At 39.7% G+C, this 27,814-nt stretch overlaps 1 protein-coding gene; it reads right to left on the bottom strand.

Annotated features, from left to right (window-relative positions):
- Positions 1-27,814, bottom strand: part of LOC138918352 (phosphatidylinositol 3,4,5-trisphosphate 3-phosphatase TPTE2-like) — a 367,155-nt gene that overhangs the window by 163,298 nt on the left and 176,043 nt on the right.

The raw sequence follows: 27,814 nt of genomic DNA, 5'->3' as shown, positions 1-27,814 counted from the left end.
ACTGCAGTTTTTACTCTTAAGTGTTCTTAAATCCTGGAATGGAATATGGGTCTTACTGCAAGTGTCTAAATCATGATACATACTCATCTATTTGCAATAGTTTTCTAAGCGGATTTTTAAGTTCTATTGTTTTATGCAAAAGATTAGAGATCTAGAATTTTAAAGTTTCTGTTTTTGGTCTTCCTTTGAATTTCCACTGTGAATTTAGCTATGTTTTCATTTAACACGCATATGTTGAATTTTATCTGTCCCTAACACAGAGAGTATATTAATATGTCCTCAGTGAGTGTGTGAGACTCAGCAAGAAGAAGACTTGCCATGACCCCACAAATCAGCCCAGACAGCCCCGGAGTCAGCTTGAGAGAGTAAGAGAGAGCGAAGAGAATCTGAAGTCACAGAGAGCACCTTCCGAACAGGTAGAGTGGAGCAAGCACCAGAAAGAAATGAAACTTTAAAAATTCTGACTTGCGTTTGAAACTTTTGTGTTTTTTTGATTTGCATAGTGGGGAAGCAGAATGAATTTACATGTGTATATTTGAGTCCCATCCAGGGATTCTCCCAGCCTCCCATTCATGTCTTCATGTATATCCACATCATTTCTGTCTACATCTGTACCCTTAGCTACACTCAAATCCACTTCTGTATCTTCTCATCTTCTTGCTACCTCATCCCAGCAATCAAATAGAGTGGACAGAAGAGCTTTGGGAGTAACCACAAGGCAACATCGGACGATTAGAACGAACTTGACAAGTACAAACTCCATTGACCTTTATAGTATATTTCTGAGAAAATTTACAAAGAGTTCAAGTCAAAATCGTTTCAAATGTAACGCAAGCTGGTGGAAGGAGCATAAGAGGTTTATATCAAAATGTCTTGGGCCGGCCCGGTGGCATAGTGGTTAAGTTTGCTCCGTTTTGACAGCCCAAGTTCGCGGGTTAGGATCCTGGGTGTGGACCTACACCATTCATCAAGCCATGCTGTGGTGGCAACCCACATACAAAATAGAGGAAGATGAGCATAGATGTTAGCTCAGGGCCACTGTTCCTCAAGCAAAAAGAGCAAGATGGACAACAGGTCTCAGCCCAGGGCCAATCTTCCTCACTAAAAAAAAAAAAGTCTTGATTTATAGTGATTGATTCTGGGGCTGGAGTAAGAGAAATCTAATTGAGCCTGGAAAATCTTGTGTCAGAAAATAAGGAAATACTCAAAACAATAACAGCCTCACAATGATGAGGCATGACAAAAGAATACAAGATCCAACTTACAAGAGTTCCCAATGGCCAAAGTTGAAACAATTTCAGCAAAAAAATAAATAATGATAGCCTTCGGTTATAATCCATAACAGAAAATAAAAATCCATCAGTCTATACATATTGATATAAATACATTACAAAGTTTCCACCACGTAAGTATCACAATATTAATTGTTGCAGGCAAGATCCAGTGATACTGAAATCCATGGGTGAACGTTTGAGGGAAAACAGATATTAGCAGAGTCCCCATGTATCTCCTGCAAGATATTTATCAATTACAAAGGAAAAATAGTAAAATGACAGTGGAGAAACCCGGCGGACATGATCTCAACCAAGAGATCAAGGTTCACTTCACCAGTAATAAGACAGATCAACATGTGTATTTCCTGATAAAATGCACTGAGAAAGACACTTCACCTCTGTGGTATTTGTGCCAAAAATACATAACTTCAATCTAATCTGGGAAAACGTTAGACAAATCCCAGTTGAGGGGCATTCTACGAAATACCTGAGAAGTACTGTTCAAAAGTGTCAAGGTCATGAAAGACAAAGACTGAGGAACTATCCCAGATTAGAAGAAGCTAAGGAGACCTAACAACTAAGTGCAATGTGAGTTTGTGGACTCGATCCTAGAATGACAGTGTAGTCTAGTATAGACAGTGTAGACAGTCTAGTGTCTTTTTGACATTAGAGGGAAAACTGATGAAATTCAAATAGGGTCTGTAGTTCAAGTAATAGTATTGTACCACTGTTAATTTTCCGGTTTTGATAATTGAACTGTGGTTGTGTAATTGTTAACATTAGGGGAAGCTGGATGAAGGGTCTACCTGAACTCTATGTGCTGTTTTAAAACATTTCTATAAATCTAAAATTACCTTAAATTAAAAGTTTTATTTTTTAAGAATTTGGTTCAAATCTCAGCTCTAGCACCTTTTAGTTCTGTGAACTTTCTGGTTATCCTTTTCCTTATTAAACAGGGAGCTAGGATGGATGACCCCTAACCCATTATGGAGAATGGGTTGCTCTCTTACCCACAATATTTGCCTTCCTTTACATCAGCTGGCCAAAGGACCATTGATCAGCAGTTGTTGAAAAGGAGAATCTTGACAACAGTTGTAAAATGATATTTTCAGGTAATTTGTCTCTGCAGTTCAAGTTTCCAGTTTAAGGCAGAATGATATAATTCTCCAGAATGACTGGAGAATTGTTCCCAGTTTATTAAGGGTCAGAAGCTGCTTTAATACATATTATGCCAAGAGGAAACTTACTCTCCCAAAAGTATTGCTAAAGAAAGAGAATTACAGTCTAGAAGAAAACAGAAAAATAGAATACTACCAGTTAAAGAGCAGCGGAATTATGAGGGGTCGTTTTGTTTCCAAGTTTCTTTAATGTCATCATTGTCTTTTTAGAATTTAAAATACATCTGCTAGAAAAAAAATCCTTGTGCTTCTAATGCGTAAACATATTGCTGAAACTGGCCACCTCTGTAATCCTAGCATCTAGAGAGAATGTCCCAGGAATGCTTTGGCAGCTAGAAAATAAATCAGCTTGGCACAGTTCATTTCCCTTGATACCCTCCCACACACCCACATGTGCATGTCTCTTGACCACTACGGACATTCCATGCTCTCCCCTTCCAACAGCATCCACCTCCCTGTTCTCGTTCTCCATGGCCCTTTATCCCTGTAAATACACAGCATCTAATTCAAGCATGAATCTGGGCTCAAGGATACAATGCCCCAACTAGGATGGATCCCCTTTTCATTATGTTTTCCAAGTTTAACAAGGTTTAGTTGTTGACAATCAGAAAATTTCGTCTTATTGACTGTTCCATTTTTTCTCTAGTTTTGAAGTTCTACTCATCAAGGTTGTCCTTCAATGCAACAACCAAGTGTTTTTAATTTCTAAGTGTTTAATTTCTAAGTGTTATAGGAAGTTGAATTTTGGGTTTTTTTTTTTTAAGTATACCAGAAAGTTTCTGCAATCAAATCTCTGTAGAGTAGAAATCACCCAGAAAACTTTCTAGGAGCCCGTTTAGAATGATTTACTTTCAGAAAAACTAGCAAGACCTTTTCATGGGCCTCACCCTCTGGAGTGCTCACAGCCATGTGCCCCAAGGAAAGCACATGCTTTCTGCATTATTTAGCATCGTTACAGCGGTAAGGAAATTACATGGTGGTAGTAATGGTGTTAGGTCAGTACTTGTCGGGATTGCATGACCCCTTCCAGTTGCCTGGAGCTCCACTCAATTGTTTAATGGTAGCCATCTACTCAGAGGTGGCTCCTTTGACACCGGTCCTAGGTTCTACCAGGGAGTGCCTTTAATCTCTAACTGGGATTAATCCAAATATCTGAAGTTTTATCCCGTTGAGCACCAAAAAAAAAATTATTTAAACTGTTTTTGATGGAATGTTCATGTATTTACTCTTACTTGAATTTAAAATAGACTATATTGCATATAATTTAACATTTCTGGGTAAAGCCTGTTATAAAATGTGATGCCCTGTGGCTAGGGGAATGTATAGCATTGTCTGATTTTGTTTCACTTATTCTAGGACCACACTCTTTTGAATTCTTAGGTCATACTTTCAGTTTTTCTCTTTCTCCTTCACTGTCAGGGTGTCAGGCTATTTACTATTATCAATGTGCCTTCCTGTGTACTTTTCTGCTACTTCTAATCTGATGTAGGCTTGGGGATGAGATATCTGGGATCATAACACCGCGTGTACAATGGGATCCATAGATCCAGAGGGAGGCCTGCTAATGTCTCACATTATTAACATGCATATGCTTTTAATATGATCCAGAAGAAGTGAAGGAAGCTAGAAAGAAAAGAAAATGACTCAGTGGACTTCATTCTTGAAAAAATCTCCTTCCAGCAGCAAAATTACAAACACATAAGATTATATAGTTCTTTAATTGAGGCATATTTCATACACAATAAAATGCACAGATCTTCAGTGTACAGATTAAGTTTTGACCCTACCTATGTAACCATTACCCAAAGCAAGATACAGAGCATTTCGATCACCTCCGTGAAACCAGCAAACAGGTAGACATTGATGATTAAGAAGTTAGGAGCAAAAGTCCTTTTCCTTTTTGCAATTACTGATTATAGCCTTTAGCTGTTCTCCCGCTCATTGCTAACTGTGCTGTTTAGGCAACATGCTATCTGACTCCCACTAGGTTCCTATAGATAACGTCTCCCTGGAGCCTGGGTCACCATAGTAATGGGTATTTGAGCTGTTTTTCAGGGATTAGAACCCCTTGTCCTCTTCAGGCCTGTTGAGACCACCAACCCATCAACTGGGCCAGCGCAGATATCCGATAAGCGACTTTTTGACGTCAAGAGGCTAAAACTCCTCCCTCAGATCATGCTAATGCCGCCTTTTTGTGAACATGCATCCTATGAAGAGCCATGAAGTCTGACTACGCTTGCGCAGATCGTCAATTATCTCACCTCTCCTCACCTCCAACCATCTATCTCCACATTTCAGACCACTTTGTCCCCTATCCCATGTATATCCCTGAGTCCCTGTTTTCAGGGAAGTGGATTTGAAACTCATTCTCTTGTTTCCTCACTTCACTGCCTTGTGATTAAAACTCTCTCTCTGCTTCAATCTTGTTGGCTCAGTGTTTGGCTTTCTGGGTGACGGGCAAAAACGAACCTGGGTTCGGTAGCACCTGGAAGTTCCTTGTGCCATTTCAAGCCAATGCTCCCTTCCTTCCACCACCACATACACGTCCAGAGACAACAGTTGTTCCAATTTCTATTGCTATAGATTCATTTTACTACCCTCGAACTTTACATAAATGGAATCATGCAATATGTACTCTTCCATGTCTGGCTTCACTTGTTCAGTATAATGTTTTGGAGATTAAACTTATTGTGTGTTATTGGTGGTCCATTTCTTTTCGCTGTTGAGTAGTAATCTATGTACAAATATGGCACAATTTGTTTATCCAGTCTTCTGTAGATGGAATTTGGATTGTTTCCAGCTTGTTGCTTTTATAAATAAAGCCCTATGAATATTTGTCTTTTTATGGACATATGTTTTTGCTTCTCTTTTTTTTTAAGATTGGCACCTGAGCTAACAATTGTTGCCAAACTTTTTTTTTTTTTTCCTGCTTTATCTCTCCAAATCCCCCTGGGACATAGTTGTATATCTTAGCTGCAGGTCTTTCTAGCTGTGGCATGTGGGATGCCGCCTCAGCATGGCTTGATGAGTGGTGCCATGCCCACGCCCAGGATCTGAACCCACGAAACCCTGGGCTGCTGCAGCAGAGTGCAAGAGCTTAACCACTCGGCCACGGGGCCAGCCCCTGTGTTTCTCTTGAGTAAACACCTAAGAGTGAATTTTTTTAATGGGTCCAATCTTACTACTTGTTTTTATAATGACTTATATTTACATAATCATTTCTTAAATATTATTTATTGGCTTTTAATTTTTAGAATTAACCAAAGACAAAGCAAGTGAAATATAACTGTAATTTCAGAAGAGAGAAAAGACTGGAGAAAAGAGCATGGCAGGTAAAAAGAACAGTACATGCAAAGCCCCTGAGCAAAAAAGCATTTGACGTGTTTGAGGATCTGAGTGAAGGCCATGTGGCTGGAGCATAATGTGTGAAGGGAATAGTGGTAGGAGATGAAGCTGATATGTACAGCTGGGGTCAGATTATGCAGGGCCTGGTAGGCTGCATTAAGCATGCTAGATTTTATCCTAAACCCATCCAATGAATGGTTTTAGGAAGCTGAGTAATATGGTCCATTGTTCTCCATGGAGGAGATGGAAGTATAAAGGAAGAAGCAGACAAAGCTTCATTAGTAAAGCTTTGGAGAGATGGGCGTGGCCTTTTGTAGGCTAGAGATGGAGAAACACGTGCATATTTGAGATATATTTTGGAAGTAGAATTTGAGCTCATGGCATCAACCAAATGAATTTCTAAGTAAAAAATATGGGAAAATTATTTTTATTTTTTTAAATATTGGCACCTGAGCTAACATCTGTTGCCAATCTCTCTTTCTTCTTCTCCTTCTTCTTCTTCTCCTCCTCCTTCTTCTTTTCCTTCTCCTTCCCCTCCTCCTCCTCCTCCTCCTTCCTCTTCTCCCCAAATCACTCCCAGTACATAGTTGTGTAGTCTAGTTGTAGGTCCTTTTAGCTGTGCAGCAAAATTTTAAGTAAGTGTCCAGGCACTATTTTTGAAATCTTAAATTTATCATCTTTTTGGCGTGGGCTGATTTTCTATAAATCATTAAAAGATATTGCCAGGACAGCTAAAAGAAATGAGACAAAGGAGAAAAGGCAAGCAAAAAAGCAAAGAATGGGATAGAAAAAGAGATTACCTATTTAATTTCAAGTATTAAGGAGCCAGTCCTAAAAACAGAGAAGTGGGGTATCAACAAATGATGCCTTATTGCAGCCCATCTCACTAAGCTTTTCGAGAAGGATGGGCACAGAGACCTGTTTCTTCTCTTGGTTTCATATCTGCCTCTTTGATGAAATAGGGAAACACTCAAGCCCTTTACTACACAGTGGTGCAGAAACGTTGCTGTCCCCAAAATACGTTTTGTAACACGAACATATGCTTCTGAAATCACTTTAAAACGCATTTTATTTCAGTGAAATAAGTCAGACACAGGAAGACAAATACTGTATGATATCACTTATATATGGAATCTAAAAAAGCTGAACTCAAAGAAACACACTAGAATGGTGATTACCAGGGGCTGAGGGGTGGGGAAAAGAGGAGATGTTGGTCAAAGGGTACAAACTTCTAGTTGTAAGATGAGTAAGTTCTGAGGATCAGATTTACAGTGTGGTGGGCCGGCCCCGTGGCCGAGTGGTTAAGTTTGCATGCTCTGCTTCGGCGGCCCAGGGTTCAGATCCTGGGCATGGACATGGCACCGCTCACTAGGCCATGTTGAGGTGGCGTCCCACATGCCACAACTAGAAGGACCCACAACTAAAATATACAAGTATGTACTGGGGGCGTTGGGGAGAAAAAAAAAAGAAGATTGGCAACAGTTATTAGCTCAGGTGCCAATCTTTAAAAAAAAAAATTTACAGTGTAGTGATTACAGCTAATAATACTGTATTGTATACTCGAATGTTGCTAAGAGAGAAGATCTTCAATGTTCTCACTACAAAAAAGCAATGGTAATTATGTGACATGAGGCAAGGGTTAGCTAAAATCATTTCTCAATGTAAAAGTGTATCAGATCAATGTGTTGTACATCCTAAACTTACACAATGTTATATGTCAATTACACTTCAATAAAGCTTGAAAAAATAATAAAACACATTTATTTTACTAGACTCATTCAATTTGGGATCTAGCCAGTGGCCATGCAAAGGGATAGTGTAAGGAGACTTTACTCATGCCCATCATCTCCTTCGGTCCCCCTGTTGAAGCTCCCAGTAAATACACCATAAAGAATAAGATACATGCTCTACAAATGAAGCTTCGAGGCCTATCTGCTAACCCCACTGAATTAGTTTTCTAGGGCTGTTGTAATAAATTACCACAAGCTGAGTGACTTAAAACAAGAGAAATTTATTCTGTCACAGCTCTGGAGGCCAGAAGTCTGAAGTCAAGATGTTGGCAGGGTTGACTCCTTCTGGAGTCTCTGAGGAAGGATTTGTTCCATGCATCGTTCCTAGATGGTGGCTGCCGGCAATTCTTGGAGTTCCTTGGCTTGTAGATGCTTAGCTCCAATCTCTGCCTTCATCTTCACATGGCCTTCCCTACTATGTCTCTCCATGTCTTCTCCTTTTCTGTTCATTACAAGGACTTTTACCATTGGATTTAGGATGTACCCTAAAGCCAAGACAATCTCATGTTGAGATCCTTAATTTAATCACATCTGCAAAGACCCTATTTCCAAATAAGTTCCCATTCACAGATACCGGAGGTTAAGACTTGGGCATAACTTTTTGGAACCACAATTCAACCCACTACACTCACCTTCTAATCTGATTGCTGCCTCTAAGCCTCTCCTATAGAAATTCTGGAAAACCTCTGAGTGTGTCCTCCTGGTTCTCATCTACAGTTCACCACACAGCACGAAAATAACTACCAACTACTGAGTATTTACCAGTGACAGGCACTGTATATGAACATCTATATATGAAAAGAGCGCTGCTATTTTAAATTAATCATTGTTGTTAAAATCTTACTTATAAATAATTTTTAAAAAGCTAACGGTGCCACAAGATTTCTGATGAAGAACAGCAGTCCCTTGTCTCATCATCCTTTTCTAACCCCTTCCTATCCCCTAGAGGAAACTGCACTCAGTTCATTTGACTTTCTGCTAATTTTTACATCCAAGATTATAAATAAAATCCTTATGCTGCTATTTCTTGATTTTTCTATTTTAGACAGTATTTATTGACTTCTTATTATGGACTATGAGAATTTTGCCTCAACTCCTTCATTTCTTTTCCCATTCTCCCAATAGGGGGAGAATATGACAGTTGTGTTTACTTCTGAGCTGAGTAGAGTACTATCATCATGCTATGTTTACTTGTACAAATTTTGTTTTTCCTGGAGTTAATAATTGCCTTGTTTTAGTTTTTTGTGTATATACATTTGTTATTCCCAAACTATCAAAATCATTGTAAAATCGCTCTTACTACTATATTTTCTCATGGCCAAATGCATCAGGTAATCCATGAATTCCATTTTTCTTGATGTGGGGGACTTTTTCCCAGAAGTGACCATTGTCCTGCTCCAGTTGAGGCCTTGTGCACAGTTGTCCTGACTCTTCCCTTCTCCATCTATTGAGAATTCCTCCTGCTTCTCTTCTATATTGGAGTCGCTGTTTCCTGCCCTTTGTGTCTTCTTGGTTCACTTGCCCCAATTTCATAAAGCACATTATCCAGTAACTTCTTGAGAAAGAAAACATAGGAAGTACCATTTCTGAGACCTTTTGAATCGGAAAATGTCTTGATTGATAGTTTAATTTGATACAGAATGCTTCATTTCAAGAGCATTTTTTTCTCTACATTTGACAAGAGTTATTTCATTGTCTCATTAACCTCTGAGTTCCAGTTAAGAAGTTTAAGTCTAAGTCTAAGTCTGCTCCAACACACATTTTTTTAGCCAGTCTCCCTGTTTTAGCCAGTCGCCCTTATTCCTCATCCATGTCCTCAGTGGTGTTTGGTGCTGCCAAATCCTGAGCTCTCCCAGTGTTCTCTGGAGAAAATCAGCTTCTCCTCATTGGTGTCCCTTTCCTCAGGCCCTTAGGTTCAGCTTTCTTGGGGTTAGGTTTGAGCTTGCTAAGTCAATTACATTCCTCCATCCAGGGGTGACCACGAAAATACTCAACCACTAGGAGGGCATGAGCACTGAAGGGACATTGCCTAAAAACAATCAATAGGGTCATATTAATGTCAACTGATGAGTGCCAATTAAATGTTTGCTCTGCCTCCATCCGATTTCTTTTTTCCAAAACTGGTAACATTTCATGTTTATTGTTGTCTCCTTTCCTATTCTCCTTGTCCTTAGGTGTGTTTGCATTTTTATATTCCTTTACTATCATTTTGGTGGGACTTCAGCATAAGTAGAAACAAATGTATGTGTTTAAAAACTGTGTTTAGCAAAAAGTCTACAAGATGCTCTATTCTGTTATCACATTTACTCCTTAAACCAACCTTACTGTGAAAGGTATTAGCTCCATCTAACAGAAGGAAACTGAGGTACAAATATGTTTACAATGCTTTCTCAAGGCTGGATAGGCAATCATTAGTATGGAACAAAGTTCGAATCAGTTGGTCTGGTTCCAAAGTCATGCTCTTGCCTCCCAAAGAGCAAGTATCTCTCAAAGTCCACGGGGGTAATTCCTATAGCCCTCTCTCTACATTAATATGCTTTTCCTAACCTTCTGCTAGTTACACGTTTTTTGAAGTAGGTCAGCTGTCCCCTTGTATTGGAAGCACTTGGAGGTGACTGTTCTAAATGTGGATTCCTGGGTTCCACCCTAGACCCACTGAATCTCAATCTCATGGAGGTTAGAGATTGAGATTTGCATTTTAAACTAGTTCCTCAGAAGATGATGATTCCTAGACATTTTGAGAAGCATTGCTCTAGTCAATGTATGCCTCTCCAAAGCAGTAACACCAACCATGCCTTACTAACCTGAAATCCTTTTGCTCTTGGGTGAGTTGGGTAGGTCTTAGTGAGTCCAAGCTGTCACACATTAATAGTAGAAAAGAGTATCTCAGATAAGTGAGGGGCAATATTGAGAAGTAAGTGTTCAGAGTCATTTTTCCCAGTATAGAATATCTAAAAATGCTACAACAAAAAAACCCCATAAATATGCACTACAAAAAGTACATTTTTAAAAGCTGGCTTGGGATAAAAGTAAGGCAAATGGTAAGAGGACCAGAAAAGACTAGAAAGCAAATCCAAAGGATAAGCTAATGTTTGCACTGATCCTGGTGGCTGGGACATCCCAGGGAGTCAGGAGACAAAGCCTGAAGACTGAGCAGGTGAAAGTCAGACTGTACCCCCACACAAAGTCAGGCTAAAGATGACATTGCAGTAAACGAACCAGATAGATTACCCACCACACTAATGTTAGTTGTGAATCTGTTAGAAGAGAATGTTGTGAATAAATTTGCTGTGAGCCCTTTTGAGGGTAAGCATTGCTTAGATACCACTCTAGAAGCCACGCCTCAGAGAGGCAGCTGCAACACAGTGGTTAAGACTGTGACCTCTGGAGAAAATCGTCTGCGGTATGATCTTGACCCCATCATTTTCTCATTGTGATCTTGGACAAACTCGTTAACCTCCCTGGGTCTCAATGTCCCTGTCTGGAGACACATAGCTCACAAAGTTGGTGTAGAGATTATATTATTAAATACACGTCAAGCACCTTCACCAGTGCCTACACAAAGCAAGCTCTCAGCAAATCTTACCTGGGATTACGTACAGTGGTTCCCTGACAGCAAATGCGAAGCAGATGAGGCTCTTTGGGCTTAAGCTTTTAATGTCCAAATAACACCCATTTAGCTTAGTATATAGAAATACAAAGAGTGGTCCTGATTTCTGGTATAAACATTGGCGAGTTATTTCTTTAACATCCTAAACACTGTGAGTATATGTAGTAGATGTGCTCATAACTACTTCTTCATAGATATGCAATTCCACATATTAATTTCAGGGCCTAATTTATTCTGACTGGATCTAGTCCCTCCTTCTTGTTCTCTGTTCTCATCTCCTGCCATTGGCCCATCACTGCCAGCTCCGGAAACACAACCTCAACATGGCCTATGGCCCATCCCAAACTCAATTGTTCACCAGTTCTGCTGCTGCTATTTATTACCAAATTGGCTTCTTTAACACTTTCAAACATTCTGCTTTGCCAAGCCTGTATAACTTCTACATAAAGTCAACAAACAGCTGTTGATTTTTATAGTCACCACACCCTCTCAAACGCTAGAAAACCGTCAAATTCCCTGAAAGTAAATTTCATATTTAAAAATATTTTTTAAATAGAAAAAAAAAGCCCCCTCTTTTACTTGAATTGTGTCTTATGGGATTGGTCATAAAACTTTAAGTAATAGAACTTTGGATAGGTTATTCCTAGCACTCCAAATGTATCCTGCATTATATCCAGTCATAACTCACTGACGTCATAGGTTGGAAAGGAACATTCAAAATGAAAAGTGGTGTTACAGATCTGGGAAAATTTTTTTCTTCTTCACAAGCTTCCTTTTAGTCTTAAATCAAGTTTTAAATATGTGGAAATTAATTTAAAATTACTCATTAATGACTTTCCTCTTTTGATTCATGTAACTTTCAAACAACCATTATTTATGAATATCATCTTGTGAATCCCCAGAATCAATTGGTTTTTAAAAAGGTGAAGCGAACAATCTTGTCATAATGTTATTTTTACAACTGTGAGCAAGGAACCCATAGCAAATTCCTGCTACATCTCATATTTTAGAAGGAATTTTTCCTGTAATATCCCATACTTGAAATTTAAATATTTTGTTCTGACATGCAAAAACCAAAGTTTAATGTAACGAATGAGGGGGCCATGTTACTGATTGAGGACACAGCACAAAAGCAACAGAAGAATCTTTTAATAAGTGATGGCTCAAAACAGCCAAAGTCCAACCTACATAAAGCATTGCTCTGCCTTGATTTGCTTGAACAAGAAGTTCTGGTCACAAAGCATTCACCATGGGGATTGTACTTGGAGGATAAGAACATCTGGACCCAGCCATAGTAGAGTAGAAACAGATGGCGACTTCACGGAGGGAGAGATGTGGCTTTTCTACTGCTGAGAGGTGCTCATGTTTCCCCCCCTGTTTTCCTAATAATAATAAACAACTAGGATACAAAGGAAATTGCTTAGGTGTCTCTATCTAATTAGCTTCAAAAAATACTTCATAGTTCTAGAACTTTCCAAAGAAATTGTACATTTGTATCACAAGATGCTATAGTAATAAAACATTACATGTTAAACAAAATATCAATAAAGATCACATCATTATCTTTATACCAGAAATATTTCATTGGATTTTGAATGCGGCCTAGTGCTTACTTTGCTGTCTCCCATCATCCCTCCTCCTTCACCAAATAAAAAGGAAATTACAACATTGTTTAGTGCATATATATAAACTTTGAAGCTAGACTGTCTGGGTTCAAATCCTGACTCAGTGGTTCACTAGCTGTGCCCTGGGGCAAACAAGTTATTTAACTTCTCTGTACTTTACTTTCTTCATCTGTAAAATGGGAATAATACCTTATAGAGTTGATGTGAGAATTAAATGAATTAACTTAATACATGTCAGCACTTAAAACAATGCCAGCACATAGTAGGCACTCAATAAATGTTATGTTAATTTTATTATAATCTTTCAACAGACCTTTCTTCAGGCTGATCATTGATAAATTACGAAATTCCTATCCTTCTTTTCAGTGCCCAATATGATAAGAAATCATGTTGCCTCAGGGACCAGTGGAAAGAACATGGTGTTGGGATCAGAAGATTCTTCCTCAGACACGGTGACAACTGTATAACCTTGAGCGAGTCCTTACTTTCTGCTACTCCCACAGTCATGCAAATTCACTGAGACGTCAGATGCCCATCACCTAAGCTGCTACCTAGGACTCACACAATAAGCAGTTCTTGATTACTGGAAAAAATGGATATCTGTAAGATTCTCTGGGATGTTACTCATAGTGAGCCCTTCTTTATTAAGTTTGTCAAAGGTTGTAGCAGTCAACAAAGCTCTTAAGAGAAATTAGATAAGGAAACAATGTCCATCAGTTCTGAAAGCTTGGTTAAGCCAATTTTGAAGACTAGATTCTAATATTAGGCCAGTTGGTACCCAAAGGTTTCTCTTTGGTTTCTGCTCCCTGTAAGCCAGGGGTTCCTGCCTTCAGGAGGCTCATATATTACATAAATGAGTGAAACAGTAGAAGAGGGAGTGTTAGCAGCCATGGAAAACTGGATTGCATGGGCCCCATCAGAAAAAGGATTCTAATTAAAACATTCTGTCCAAAACTCATCTGTAGGCCAAAGTCAATCCTCAAACAACCAGACATCAGCTTTTGTTTTTGCTTTTTAATTGGTATATTTAACTGAACGAGGTTTACATTAACTGGTATTTAGTCTTATTTGCAGTTTTATGCAGTTCTTTGCTAAACTTCTCTTACTAAATTCCTAGATATTTATTCAGGGTGTCCTTTCTCCTCCTCCGTCATCTACTGATGATGCTAACATCATGCATATCTTACAGCTGTCAGGCACTGTTAAGGGGTATGGCTAGCTTCTCCTAGGAGCTCATTAAAGCCATACCCAGGGGAGTAACTGGAATCATTCAACACTCATTCAACGGGTATTTAGAGAGCACCTAGTCTGAGCATAACCAAACATTACGGTGACATCTAGGCAGGCTTTTCCATTTTCCAGCCCCCATTTTACTAAAAGGATTTGGATTTAGCAAATCATGTCATCAGTTTCCTTTCTTATTCCTATAGACAAGCTGGTGCCTTCCATTTATCAGGAGTAAAGCGTTTTTTTCCTTGTCACTTATAAGAAAAATCACGGCAAATCTGCTTCTAATCTTGCCATTTCTGAGCTTGCTCTAAGGTTGTTCTGAACTCTGTTCAAGTCACCCAAGCCAGGATCTATGAAGCACCAGATACTCTGCTCAACCACATGCTGAGGGTGGTAGGGCTTTTTGTCCCTCTGGGATCTGTGATCTAAAATGACCACCTGTGACTCTGGTAGACATAAAATGGATAAACAGAATTGTAATTGCACTACAAAACCAGACGAAATACAGGGCTGATTTTAGAATGGCAAAGCTCGTAAATTGGTTGTCAGAGGAGAATCACGGCTGTTACTTTAGTCCCACTTACATCTTTTGTTTGCTCTCAGAAATCAGGTTGTTCTCTCCTCATTTGATAGTTGAGGAGACTGAAGCCTGATGGGGTAAACACCCTGCAAATCCTCACAGAGGCCGTGAGACAGGACCTCGGGCTCCTGACAGACAGGACACTCTGCACTGCGCAAGGATGGCCTCCTCCTTTCTGCACTGAGCAACAATCGCCAATTGCCCAAAACCCAGAGAGTGTTTTAGGAACATATTAACTTAAGAATTTCATGTTAGATGTGAGATGACAATGATGATGATGAAGAGTAGGGTTTCTTTTTCAATTTAATACATTTGATTGAGTGAAAACTTTGTGCCAGCCACTGCCCTGAGCCCTCAGGTAGCAAAGACGATTTTCTTGAGGAAGACAAACACGTGAAAAACACTGCAACATAATCAGTGCTGGAAGGGAGGTACTTAATGGGGGCAGGGGACACAGAGGAAGCTCCTTATCTCTGCTTGAGGATATCAGGGAGGACCTGAGGAGTCCCCAGATGGACAAAGAATGGAAGGGTATCTGTGCATTGGAAACAGCATGTGCAAAGTTTGGGAAATGAGAAAGGGTGTGGCTTCTGTAAGGAACCGTACACAGTTTGCAGGATATTTGTGTCAATGTAGGAAATGTGCCAGATCTTGAAGGGCCTTCCATCTCATGCCGAGAAGTTTGGATGATTTCTGCAGACATTTGGAAGTCACTAAAGAGGACTCCCTAAGAGGAATGTCATGGTCAGATTTGCATTTTAAAAAGGGTGCTCTGGCTGCCATGTGTGGGATCAATTAGAGGAGGGCAAGATAGAGGCAGAGCAATTTTAGAAAATTAATGAAACAATACAAGCATGAAACGATAAGGCAGCAATAGGGCTAGAGCAAGCAGGGATAACACTGACACAGCTTTGATGACCTGCTAGATGCAGGGAGCTAGTGAGAGACAGGAGAATTTCAAAGTGACTCCTAAGCTTCTGACTTGAGGGGTCAGTTGTGTGATGATGCTTTCAGAATATAGGGTAGTTTGGGGAGAAAAGAGGATGTGTTGGGTTCCAGGTTGGGAGGACCATTTTGAAGATGGAAGGAGCAGGGTCAAGAGCTGGGAATACATATTGGAGAATTTTCATCTTGTGGGTGGTAGTTGAAGCTCTGAGTGTGGATAGGGTTGCCTGGAAAGATGTGGAGAGCGAAAAGAGAAAAGTAACGAGGACAATACCAGGATGGCCAATACTTGAGAGTAAGAAGAAGAGGTGAAGCTGACAAAGGGGAATAATAATAAGTGGTCTGAAAACAGGAGGAAATCCAGGAGAGAGTGTGGTCTTGGAAGCACAGAGAAGTGAGTGTCAACTGTCACCAGAGGCCAAGTAGGACACAATCTGAAAGGGAGACATTGAATTTGGAAACCAGAAAGTCATTTATTTGTTCAAGTCAGTGAATATGCATTAAGCACCTATTAAGTGAATATGCTGCTCAAGGCACCAGGGATAAATCAATGAACAAAACAGAAAATAAAAACCCTGCCCTCTAGGCTTACATTCTAGTGGGAGACACAGACAACAAACAAATAAATATGTGAAATTTTAATATGTTGGATAAGCACTATGGAGAAAAATAAACAGGAAGGAGGTGTGGAGTTGGGGTTGAGAGAGATGTGGATGCAATGTAACATAGAGTGATTCAAAGGTTTTGGTGAGCAAGTGCAAAGGCCTTGAAATTAGAGTGATTTTTACTTGTATCAGTTTCAATCTAGTGAAAGTAAAAGTAAGACTGCAGCGACTTGAAGAGTGAATGAGAAGAAAAAGAAGAAAAGAGCTAACGAAAGAGAAAGGAATGGAGCAAATAACTTCTCCATGAAACCTGATGCTAAAGAGAAGGCATGAGATCCTAAGTGCAGGTAGAATGGATGGGGAAAGAGTAGATGAAGGTTTGGAAACTGATAATTTCACAGGGTGGAGGCTGGGAATCGGGGCTGCGAAGCTGCACAACTCCAGGGACGTCCGTTGCTCCCTGTAATTGTGAAATGGGATCTTCCCAATTCGCTCACTCCATTAAATCCATTTTTGCTATGAATTAGGAAGCAAGGATGTCTATTTTCAATAGAAAGAGAACAGTGATGTCATGTGGGGCTTCAACTGGTTGGGACACTAATAGTAAAGAAATAAGTAAAATTTCTCGAAAGAGTTGATGTCAGAAATAGAAATGAAAGTTGAATCTAGGGACAAGCAAAATGGTGGCCAAGTGACACTGAGAGCTGGGAGGATGGTTGGGCCATACACTGCACCCTTCACTCACATCATCTCACCCAATCTTGCCAACAGTCTAGCAAGAAGAGCTTATTCTGACTTTATGGATGAGAAATCCGAAGTCCACCGTGGGGAAGTACCATGCACAAGCTCATGAAGCTGGGAGGTAGTAGAGCCAAGATTCCAGAGATGATGAACTTTCCCCTACAACATGCCACTTGAGATACAAAGAGGAATAGAATATACAGTCGCTGCTCTCAGCTCTCACACACTATTGGGAACAAAAGCATATAAATAACTATAAAACAATGAGATGAACGTGAAACTCGTTTATGAGCAAAGTGCCGTGGGAATATAGGCTTGTAAATTCTCCCAGGCGGCTGTATATTTACGGTCAGCAGGAAGGGAGAACAGGAATGACGAAGACAAGATATTAATAAAATCTCACGATAATACAATGAGTATCCTTCACTGCTACTTTATTTTAAAATATGTATCCATCATTTCTCATTTTGAACCAGCAACTTCTTTAGTTAATATGTAGTTGGTTATTATGAGCCTGATTTGCAGATTTTTAAAAGTAGAGAGTTTAAGACTCATATAGTTAAAGTGAAGTGCTTCGAGATACGAAAACTTTTACATTTTGTATAAGGAATGAGGGAAATAGGAATTTAAATGTACAGTTATAGACTAAATGTATATATAGATGTAGCAAAGACTATATCTAGTTTTTGCACGAAAAAACGCTAGAAGGAAAAACCAAAAACCTCTCGGGTAGAGGTGTGGGGAACGATTAGAAGGGATAGGCATATAAGTGAGACTTTTCTGAGTACATCCTTTTACAGAGTTTTTGTTTGTGATCCTTGCAAATGTTTTACATATTTTTAAAAAAGCAAACCCTAAAATTAAAAACAGACTGAAACAAATTAATCAAACTATGTATCAAATGGGTAAGATAACCACACAGAGACAAGAATTTTGAATGAATTTTTTAACACAATGCTCTGATTATATATCTTACTCCTACATATTCTAAGGACAAAAATAATTTTGAAGACATCTTAAACTGCACCCTGTACTTCTATTTTGAGTTGTAATCATAGCATTTTTGAGAGTACTTTGTGTATATTGTAGAATAAAGCAAATAAATACTTTGAAATTATTAGAACCAAGATGTTTAGTGTAAGAAAAACAGTGTACAAATATGAAATTATAGAAGTTAAGAAAAAATGTAATGTTAATATCTGAACTGACCTGTGCATCAAAGGACACAATCAACAGGTGAAAAAAGCAACTTAGAGAATGGAAAAAGTATTTGCAAATCACATCTCTGATATAGGATTAATATCCTGATATATAAAGAACTCCTACAACTCAATAATAATTTTCAAAAAACAGATAATCTGATCAAAAAATGGGCAAAGGACTTGAACAGACATTTCTCCAAAAAAAATATACAAATGGCCAACAAGCATGGGAAAAGATGTTCAACATCACTAATCATTAGGAGTATACAAATCAAAACCACATTGAGATATGACTTCACACCCATTAGGATGGCTACTATTATTTTTAAAAAACACAAAAATAGCAAGTGTTGGTGAGGATGCGAAGAAATCAGAACCCTTGTGCACACTGTTGATGGGAATGTAAAATGGTGCAACTGCTGTGGAAAACAGTGTGGCAGCTCCTCAAAAAATTGAACATAGGATTACCATATGATCCAGTGTTGTCATTTCTGAGTATATACTCAAAAGGATTAAAATCAAGGCCTTAAAGAGATATTTGTACACCCATGTTCATAGCAGCATCATTCACAATGGCCAAGAGGTGGAAGCAATCCAGATATCCATCAGCTGATAAATGGATAAACAAAACGTGGTATATACGTACATTGGAATATTATTCTGCCTTAAAAAAGAAGGAAATTCTGACACTTGCTACAACATGGATGAACCTTGAAGACATTATGTTAAGTGAAATAAGCCAGTAACAAAAAGACAAATAATGTATGATTACACTTATATGAGATACCTAGAGTAGGGAAATTCGTTAGAGGCATAAAGTAGAATGGTAGTTGCCAGGGGCTGGGGCAAGGGTACAACGAGGAGTGGGTGTTTAATGGGTTTAAGGGTTTCAATTTTGCAAGATGAAAAAGTTCTGCAGATTGTTTGTACAACAATGTGAATACATTTTACATCACTGAACTGTACAGTCGAAAATGATTAAGATGGTAAATTTTGTTATAGATATTTTACCACAATTTTTAAAAATCTGAATCAAAACAGCACTATGAGCTCACGATTTTTAAAAATATATTTCTTAGTGCTGTCCTTTGAAAGGACCAGAAGCAATGGCATCCTTAGTCTTGGTTTCTCATGCCATTTCCCACCAAAAGGACCAGAATTCCTTAGACAAATGCCTGATTTCAGCCCTGGGCAGAGAAATACAAGATGAGCCCAGGACATCTTAATGCACCAAAAAGCAGGAAAGCTCTGAAAGACTAATGGGGATGTGCCAAAAGGACACAAGAGCCAGGGTGAAGAGGCTCCCACTGGACAGATCCAAACAATCCGGACATCAAAAGGAATAACTGATTGTAAAATATTAAATTTTTAAAACTCGATGAGTTCATGGAGACAGAAATTATTACACCAACACCTTACTCTAATATTTGATAATTAAAGGGGAAGAATTAAGCATTCATCCTACCTTTTTGTAAGGAACTGTAGTTCATCGCCAGTGGATGAGGGGAAGCTCTATGGAAGAATGCAGTTAATACATGTGGAAAGAATAATAGAAAGAGAAAATCACCATTTTGCTACCTCCAATAAACTTGTTGATTCAGGCAAAGATTATATATGGAATCTAAAACCATTATGTAAAGTGTTGTAGAGAAACAAGATATTCACACAGTGCCAATGTATCACCCATAGATTACTTACTAATTACAAAGGGAAACATTATCAAGAACTGTGAAGGGTCTGAGAAAGCCCTATCTGCAAACTGACCAGGTAGCCAGCCAGTCTCTTGGATATCTTCAAAAGACACAGGACTTCTGGCTTCATGAGAACTTATTCCTCACTGTGTATCAGCATTTTTGTGTTGGTTCCTCAAAACCCACAGGGCAAAGCAAAGAGGGCCAGGTGACACCTGCACACCATGGGTTGTATAACAATGAAAGAACCCTGAACTTAGGGAACCCTAATCTTTTATACTGGACAGTAAGCATGCCTGCCCTTGGCTGCAGAGACTGACACTATGTCTACCTTCCAAGGCTGTTTGCTATCCAAACTTCCTCGAAAACATGGTCCAGCGGGAAAAAAGGGCATTCAGTGCCTTGCTCACAAGTTGTCCAGAAAAACGAGAGACCTGTGGAGAACTGTCTCTCCATACATACACAAAGTGGAGAGGTCTGGCCATTGCCACCTTAATCAAGTGTTCAAACTTAGCATCACTAATGATGGGACACCTGTGCCTCCTGATGGGCTGCAACACAGAGCACACAGGCTCCCTATGAGTCTTCACACGGAATTGAATCAAATCTTTAAACATAACGTCCCGGTTACAAGACTTACCAGGAAGAGAGGGACAAGTTACCACCACCAGGAAGCAATCAGACAAATCTACATTTGACAAAGACAACTGGTCCAGCCAATTTGAAAAATCAATGTCGTTTTCTAAAAAAGGATACGTGGAGGGAGAATCTAGTATAAAAGAAGACATAACCAAATACAATGCATGAATCTTGATTGGATTCTGAAGCAGAAAAAAGACACTTTGGGGACAACTGGGGAAATTCGAATGTGGACCGGATATTAGATTATTTTAAGGAATTGTTTTCTTAGGTGATAATATGGGTTTTGCAGCTGAATGTCCTTATTCTTAGAAAATACATTTTGAAGAGTTATGTATATCTGCAACATATATTCAAGTTGTTCAGCAACACACCCACTCACTCAGACATTAGATTGAACTACAGGAAAGTTTTCCTATTCAACCATTTTCTATTACAATTTCATATGGTTTAACCTAATAAATAAACAAAACAAATATAGCAAATGTTAACAGTTGTTGAATATGGTGGTTGATATACAAGTGTTATTGTACTATTGTTTTGACTTTTCTGATTATTTGAAAATTTTACTAATAAAATTTTGAGAAAACAAAATGAGAAAAAAGATAGTTTGACATAAAAACTCACTGAGGAAGTCAATCCTGCCTTGCCATTTAGTAGCTATGTGACAGCCATGATGCCAAGAGAAGGTTCTTGGGGAGGGGAAGGGAACTGGGAAGGCTTGATTCTATCCTCATCCTCCTTGGGGACCCCACCCACGCAGCCCCAATAAGCATAACCCTACTTAAGAACAGGGTAATTTAGCACAAGTTTCCCAAGTACTAGATTTTTGCTCCTAAGGCCCACCCACCAGATGCTACGTGACCCAGGCGAGTTACTTAATTTCTCCAAGGACTTATTATTCAGTAGATCTGAAGGATGAAGAGGAAAGAGGAGTTTAGGATGACTTCCAGATTTCTGGCCAGAGTGACACCTCAGGAAGAGGAGGCGTAAGCATCCCTGGGTGGTTGGGAGCTATTTCAGGCCAAAGGACTGAAAGAGGAAAGAGACCTTCTCTTTAGAAGTGATTTGGGTACTGTCTAATTTTAACGAAATGGGATTTCTTTCTGTACCCCAAGCTGATGAAGAGGAATACAGCAATTATGTCTATTTTCCAAATGTTCTATAACAAGCACATACTGCTTTACTTTTAAAGAAAAATTATAAAGTAGTTCTGGTATAAAGCTCAGAAACAGCAAAAGCTGACACAAGATTTTGTATATTATGAGCCATATTTTTAATTGAGCGATTATATGATTATGAGCTAAATAGTAAGCTTTCAAGTTCATGCATTTGAACTTAGGAAATAAATTTACATCAATCAATGAATAATAAGAAGATGCAGCTTGGTGTGTTTCGGCAGCAGCTGAGGGAGAAACTGACAACAGCAATAACTGCATGCTCAGGGCACCCACACTGGCAGCAGAGGTGGCATCCGGAGAAGAGGTGGGCCGTGAGAGACAGCTCACGGTTGGAATGCCGGGAGACAGAAGACATGACAGGGCAGCTGGGGCTATGAGCCATGCAAGATCCCCAAGGAAGGAAGAAACATGGGTGGGGCAGGTTGGAGGTCCAGTAACACCACCAGGAGCAAATTCTACTAATAAGAGCCACACGATGGCTCACCAATTAGATTCCTAGGCATTAGTAATAGGTTACCCCTGACCCTCACCCTAACGCTGTAAGGCAGGATTGTTACGTTTGGTTTTTGCTTTGTCAAAGTTAAAAAAGAAAAGAAAGGCAAATAGGACAGGAAGACTTACAGCAAAAAGCAATTGTTCCTTGCTTTTTGCTTCCCAGCCTCAGACCCACTTTGCAAGTGCAAACCACTTTTACCTTCCTGGCTTTCCGTTGTCCTGCTGATGCTCTCCAATGGTGTATAGATAGACCATTGAGATGCTATTCATTTATTAACTCCTGCAATGCCAGGTCAAGATTGAGCTTACTTAGTATCACACCCACACACACAATAGTTACATCACTATTTTTAGTTCTATTGTTCACTTTTGAAACTCTCATTTCCTTAAACTTTTGTTTTTAGTTCTCTCAAACACAGACAGCATCTCTTGGCTCTCCATTTTGTGAGGAGGAGATTTGAGCTCCTACCTCTCCTAGACTCCCCTCCTCTACTTCTACCTCCAAACATTTCATAAAGCTGAACTCTTAGATTTCCATGACTGAGAACATTTCCATTCCCTTCTGCAACCATAATTAAGTCTTCCATAATTGGTCCGCAGGTTAGAGTCTGTTAGATCTAACAGACAGTGACCAATAAAGAGCACTAACACCAGGATGTTTATGAAAACTTTCCTTCACGGAGAGCAAGAATTGTGTTTTTCTGTAATCAGTGTCACAACCTGTGCTGCTCAGTTGCTCAAAATCTTGGTTAGTTTGATTTTTGATGCTTACTGTTTTCTTTTCTTATTGAATGAGGACAGCTGTGCCACCTTGTCTGTTCTATCTATTGCATTCTTTTTTCTCTTTCTTTTTGAAGCCCATTGACGTCCTATTCTAACTTGATTCACAGTTGGATTTGGACTTTCTTATAGAGTCTTTTTAAAAAAAATTTCTAGTTGCTTTTCTTCTTTTCATGCATTCTTTGCTTATAGTGTATCTTCAAGTTCCTCCAACTCTTTGTTATATGAAATTCTTTTCTTTCCTGAAGCCCTATTCTTGCTGCAATATGAACTGGTGGCTAAGTCACCCACACAGCTGACATTCTTGGTCACATCTGGTATTTCCTGAATCCCACATCTTCCTCATGTTACTTTGTTGTTTTACTGATGGAACACATGCTCAAATAAGTTCTTACGAAAAGGTGTATGGCAAGTAAGCTTTCTGAGTCTTTAACAATGTCTTTATTTTGCCCTCACAAGTCATTTGACTGGGTATAGGTTTCCCAGGTCAAAAATCATTTTTCCCCTGAATTTTGAAGCTGTTATGCCACTACTTCTAGTGTAGCTATAAGAAATCTAACGCCGGTATGATTCTTGTTTCTTGTAGGAGTTGGTGTTCCCTCACCCCAGGAAAGCTCTTAGGTTCTTCTCTGTATAACTTGTTCGAAAGCTTCAAATGATGTGTGGTTTTTTGCCTTCCCCCTAATCAAAATCCAGAAGGCCCTTTTTAATTGAAAGCTCCCATCTTTAGTTCTGTAAATTTTCATTGTATTGTTTCTTTGGTATCTTTCTCTCCTTAGTCTTCTCTGCTCTTTCTAGAATTCTTATTGGTCTCTTATTGAACCCCTCTGGATTGATCTTGTGTGTGTGTGCATGTTTATACTCTCATATTTTACACATTTTTGCTCAAGGTTTTGGGAGATTTTCTCTACTTTATCTTACAATCTTCTATGGAATATTTCATTTGCAAAAGTTCCTCCCCATTTTATGATTCTTGCTTTTTATAGCATCATGTTCATGCTTAATAGATGTAATGTCATTTCACATCTCTTTAGTAATAAAGAATTAGTTTTGTAGGGTTTTTATTTGACCCTTCTTATATTCCCTGAATTCTACGTTTCCTCTGGGGTCAGTTTTTCTCTGTTTAGCTTTCTTCTTCATACTGTAGGCTTTTCTCAAATATTTGGGCATTCTCAGTTGTCTGGCTATTCTTAAGAATGAGACAGGAGAAAGACTGACTAGACACTCTAAGCACAGGAGTGGAACTTGCTGACCGGCGGGCTTCAATTTAGGGTAAACAGCCAGAGATCTGTTTGTTGTGCTGTGGCCCCTCAAATGCCAGAATGTAGATGGCTTCGTGCTGGGGTACCAGTGATGACTCTAGATGCCCAAGTGTTCTCAGAAAGATCCTTCAGTGTCTTTTAAAAAGTCCCTGTTGGTCATTTTTTGGTTGGCTGGTTGGTTTTGCTCTTTTCTGTGGTCAAACTACCTAGTTGCTGGGGTTCTTGGCACCAGAGTTGAGGAGTGGTGTGGAGGACGACCATTTCATACACAGACCTTCACTGTCTTCTGTCTCCCCTTCATCCAGGAACTTCTCTGAGTCCCCGACCTCTGCAAGGTTCTACCACATAGGGAGGCACCCTCATCTCCTGCGAGACTCTTCAAGCATATCCTGAGCTATAGCTTCTTCTACTCAGTGCTCTTCCATATACTCTGTCTTCCAGAAATTCATTGAAATCACTTATCCTCTTGTTCTCTAAACCCTTTTTGGTATGTACCTTTTATATCCCATTACTATAAGTATAAGTGAGTCTTAGAAGGGATAGGAAATAAATATGTATGCTCAAATCCCCAACATGAACCAGTAGCAAGGGTAGGTATTCTTCCCATTTTACCCATGGAAAACAGAGGCTTATGTGATTAAGTGACTTGCCTAAGATCACGTAGCTAGAAAGGGAAGGGCCAGGATTAAACTTGTATTCTTTTGACTCTGCTAAACTACTTCTTTTTGTCCAAACCATGACTCAGCTGGTATGACCTGGAAAAAAAAGAATTTACATAATACTATGAGTTTTAAATATGCTGTCACTTGTGCATAAAAATGACTCAGAAACTGCCCAGACTAAAAACTGTGCAACATCATTTTACAAGTTGCATACCTAGAATACAATGAGAAATCATCAAAGTCATAAAACAGCAATTTTATATTGGGTGGGTCAGGTTGGAGTGGACCAGAACTCGAGGAGAGAAAATTGGTAGCAAAGGCTGGATTATCATTTGGGTAACGGTGGCAAGGGCTTGGCACACTGAATGCTCTCAGCTCTGGCAAATCTACTTTAGAAGTCACAATTGGGGAGCAATTGCCCCAAAGAGGTGGTGCAGACTCCAAAGCAGTGGCATGGATGGAAGAGACTTGTTGGGAAGACAGGGCACCCCATCCACTTGGAAGCCACTCTCTCATATACATTTAATAATTGTGAAGTGACTGCCATGTACAGACACTGCAATAGACTCTAGAGACACTTTCACCTTCAGCCAGGGTGATATCTGCAAAAGATGAAGATCTCTTTGTTTCTGGAGACTTCTAGAAATCAAAACCCTACAATATCTCATAGGAACACATCACATTCATAATGGTTTAAGATTTAAAGTATTAGAATTGTTCTAGTTCAACTGCAAAGGTAGTTTTGAGGGCTTTTGAATAGCTAGTCATTTATTCCACAAATCTTTATTGAGCTTCTAGTTAATGGCAGCCACTGGGGCTAGGACCTAGGGACACAATGGTGAAGAATACGAGATTATTTCTAATGTTTACCACTTAGCCACCAAAGACAATGCTGAGGCACCTAGTTTTCTCTTTCTCAGAGGCAGAGGCCAAGTTATCTTCTAAGTATGAAATGTAGAGATTGACTCTTGTTAGGGCCACAGAAAACTGGGGAGGTGGATGGTGAACATGCTATTAGCTGGTATTAGTTCACTGTGATATTAATTTAGATGCATGATATCCTGGCGAAGAACAGATCTTAACAGAAGATCTTTCTGCTCACAGTGTTTTTCTCGAATTTTCACCTTTCCTGTGGCTGTTTTGGTCTCATTCTGACACTGTAGGAAAATTCACTGTGAAATCTGGAACAAGTGAGCATGTACCCTCTGTCCTCAAAGGTTGGGACACAAGCCTGTGAACTTGGAAAGAGAACAAAGCTTTCTAGTATGATAAACAAAGAAAATGGAGATTAAAAAGTCTGGTTTCCTCTTTTTTGCATCAGCACATACCAGCTGTCAGATACCTCTGAATAATCTATTTCTTCTGTTCCTGAAAGGTAGATATTATTATTACAGCATTTCCAGAAGGAAGTATATTTTAATTTTCAATAAAAATGGCCACAAATGAAGTGGTAATGCAAAGAACAGAAGAGAAACTTTTACAGCTATAGTATTTGCATTTGTGACTTTTTCCCGTCTAATTGCACTTTCTCCACTGATCCCTGAAACCTCGCCAGCAGGCTGACACCCTGATAAACTCCAAAAGGAAGAAGGAAAACAGTCTGAAAGGCAGGGAGGGTGTGGTCGCTAGAGGGGTGATGGTGAACAAGAAGAAAAGTGCAGCTACTCCAGTGCAGGCAGATAAGGCGTGAGGTTCAAGGGCTGAAAGGAAGCACACAGATTGCAGCGTGCCCACTTGGTACTGGTGACAGACTTCCAACGGAGGAGCCCCACCTTCGGGTTCTTTTGTTTAGGCCTGACTTCCAAACAAAGCAAGCTGGACGACCAGTCCTAACATCAAGCAGCAGAAAGCTTCCTTCCTTTGGGAAAATCTAGTAAAGGCATCTCTCTAAGCCCTCTTATTGCAAAAACGGCCTGCTTTCTCCTGAAGTTTCTGCTGTTAGAGAAGACTTGCGAAGGCTGTGATAGCAGAGTGCAAAGAGGTAGGCATTTAGGATAAAAACATGAGTGCACGTCCATCCAACCCCTCAGGGCTAATTCCCCTCCCTGAGCCTCAAATTCTTCATCTGTATAATGTGGTCGGGAGGTTGAATCAGAAAACAAAAGTGGTTCTAAATTTCTAAAGGACTTCTTTTCTCTATTTCCCTCTTTACCTCTTTCTTCCAATTAAAAAAGCTTAAGCTGTAAAATCATAATCCAGTCTACCTACTTTCCACATTTTTTTCTGAGTGTGCTGTGGAGTCGACTCTGACTCCTAGTGAGCCTACCCAGTCTTTATTGGCTCCATCCTTTCACCCTCCAGCTCTGTATTTGACAATGCTCCACTGCCCTTCACAGGGCTTTCACAATCAACTTTTTTCAGAAGCGGCTGGCCAGGTCCTTCTTCCTAGTCTGTCTTAGTCTGGAAGCTCTGCTGAAACCTGTCCACCATGGGTGACCCTGCTGGTGTTTGAAAACCGGCGGCATAGCTTTCAGCATCCCAGCAACATGCAGCTGCCACAGTAAGATAACTGACAGACAAGTGGCGTGGTTCCCTGACCTGGAAACGAACCCCAGACTGCAGGGTGAGAGCGCTGAATCTTAACCACTAGATCACCGGGCTGGCTGCTTCCCATATACCCGAGATTAATTTAAGCACATTCTGAGTAACATGATAAAGTTATCTTTAGAAACATACACACACCAATTTCAGAATGGCACCCCCTGGGGTCCCTGCTGCCAATTTGGTCCAGGAACACAAAGTCAGCATCTTGATGTCAGGCAGTGTCCTGGCCAACACCCACTTCCCACTGCAGTTGGTGCTTTCTCAGAAGACAACACCTTGCTTTCAAAACTGTCTACTTTTTTGCTCAAAACAATGATGGATGGATGGATAGGTCTTCATTTGACTCACTACCTGAAAAATCAGCTTCTCATGTGATTTCCCCAAAGCAGAATTAACTCACATAATTTTGTGTCACATACCAGGGCTCTTCCTTGC

Source organism: Equus caballus, chromosome 17 (genome assembly GCF_041296265.1).
Source record: "Equus caballus isolate H_3958 breed thoroughbred chromosome 17, TB-T2T, whole genome shotgun sequence".
NCBI lineage: Eukaryota > Metazoa > Chordata > Mammalia > Perissodactyla > Equidae > Equus > Equus caballus.
The sequence above is the reverse complement of the archived record's forward strand: the minus strand, read 5'-3'. Positions and strand labels throughout refer to the sequence as shown.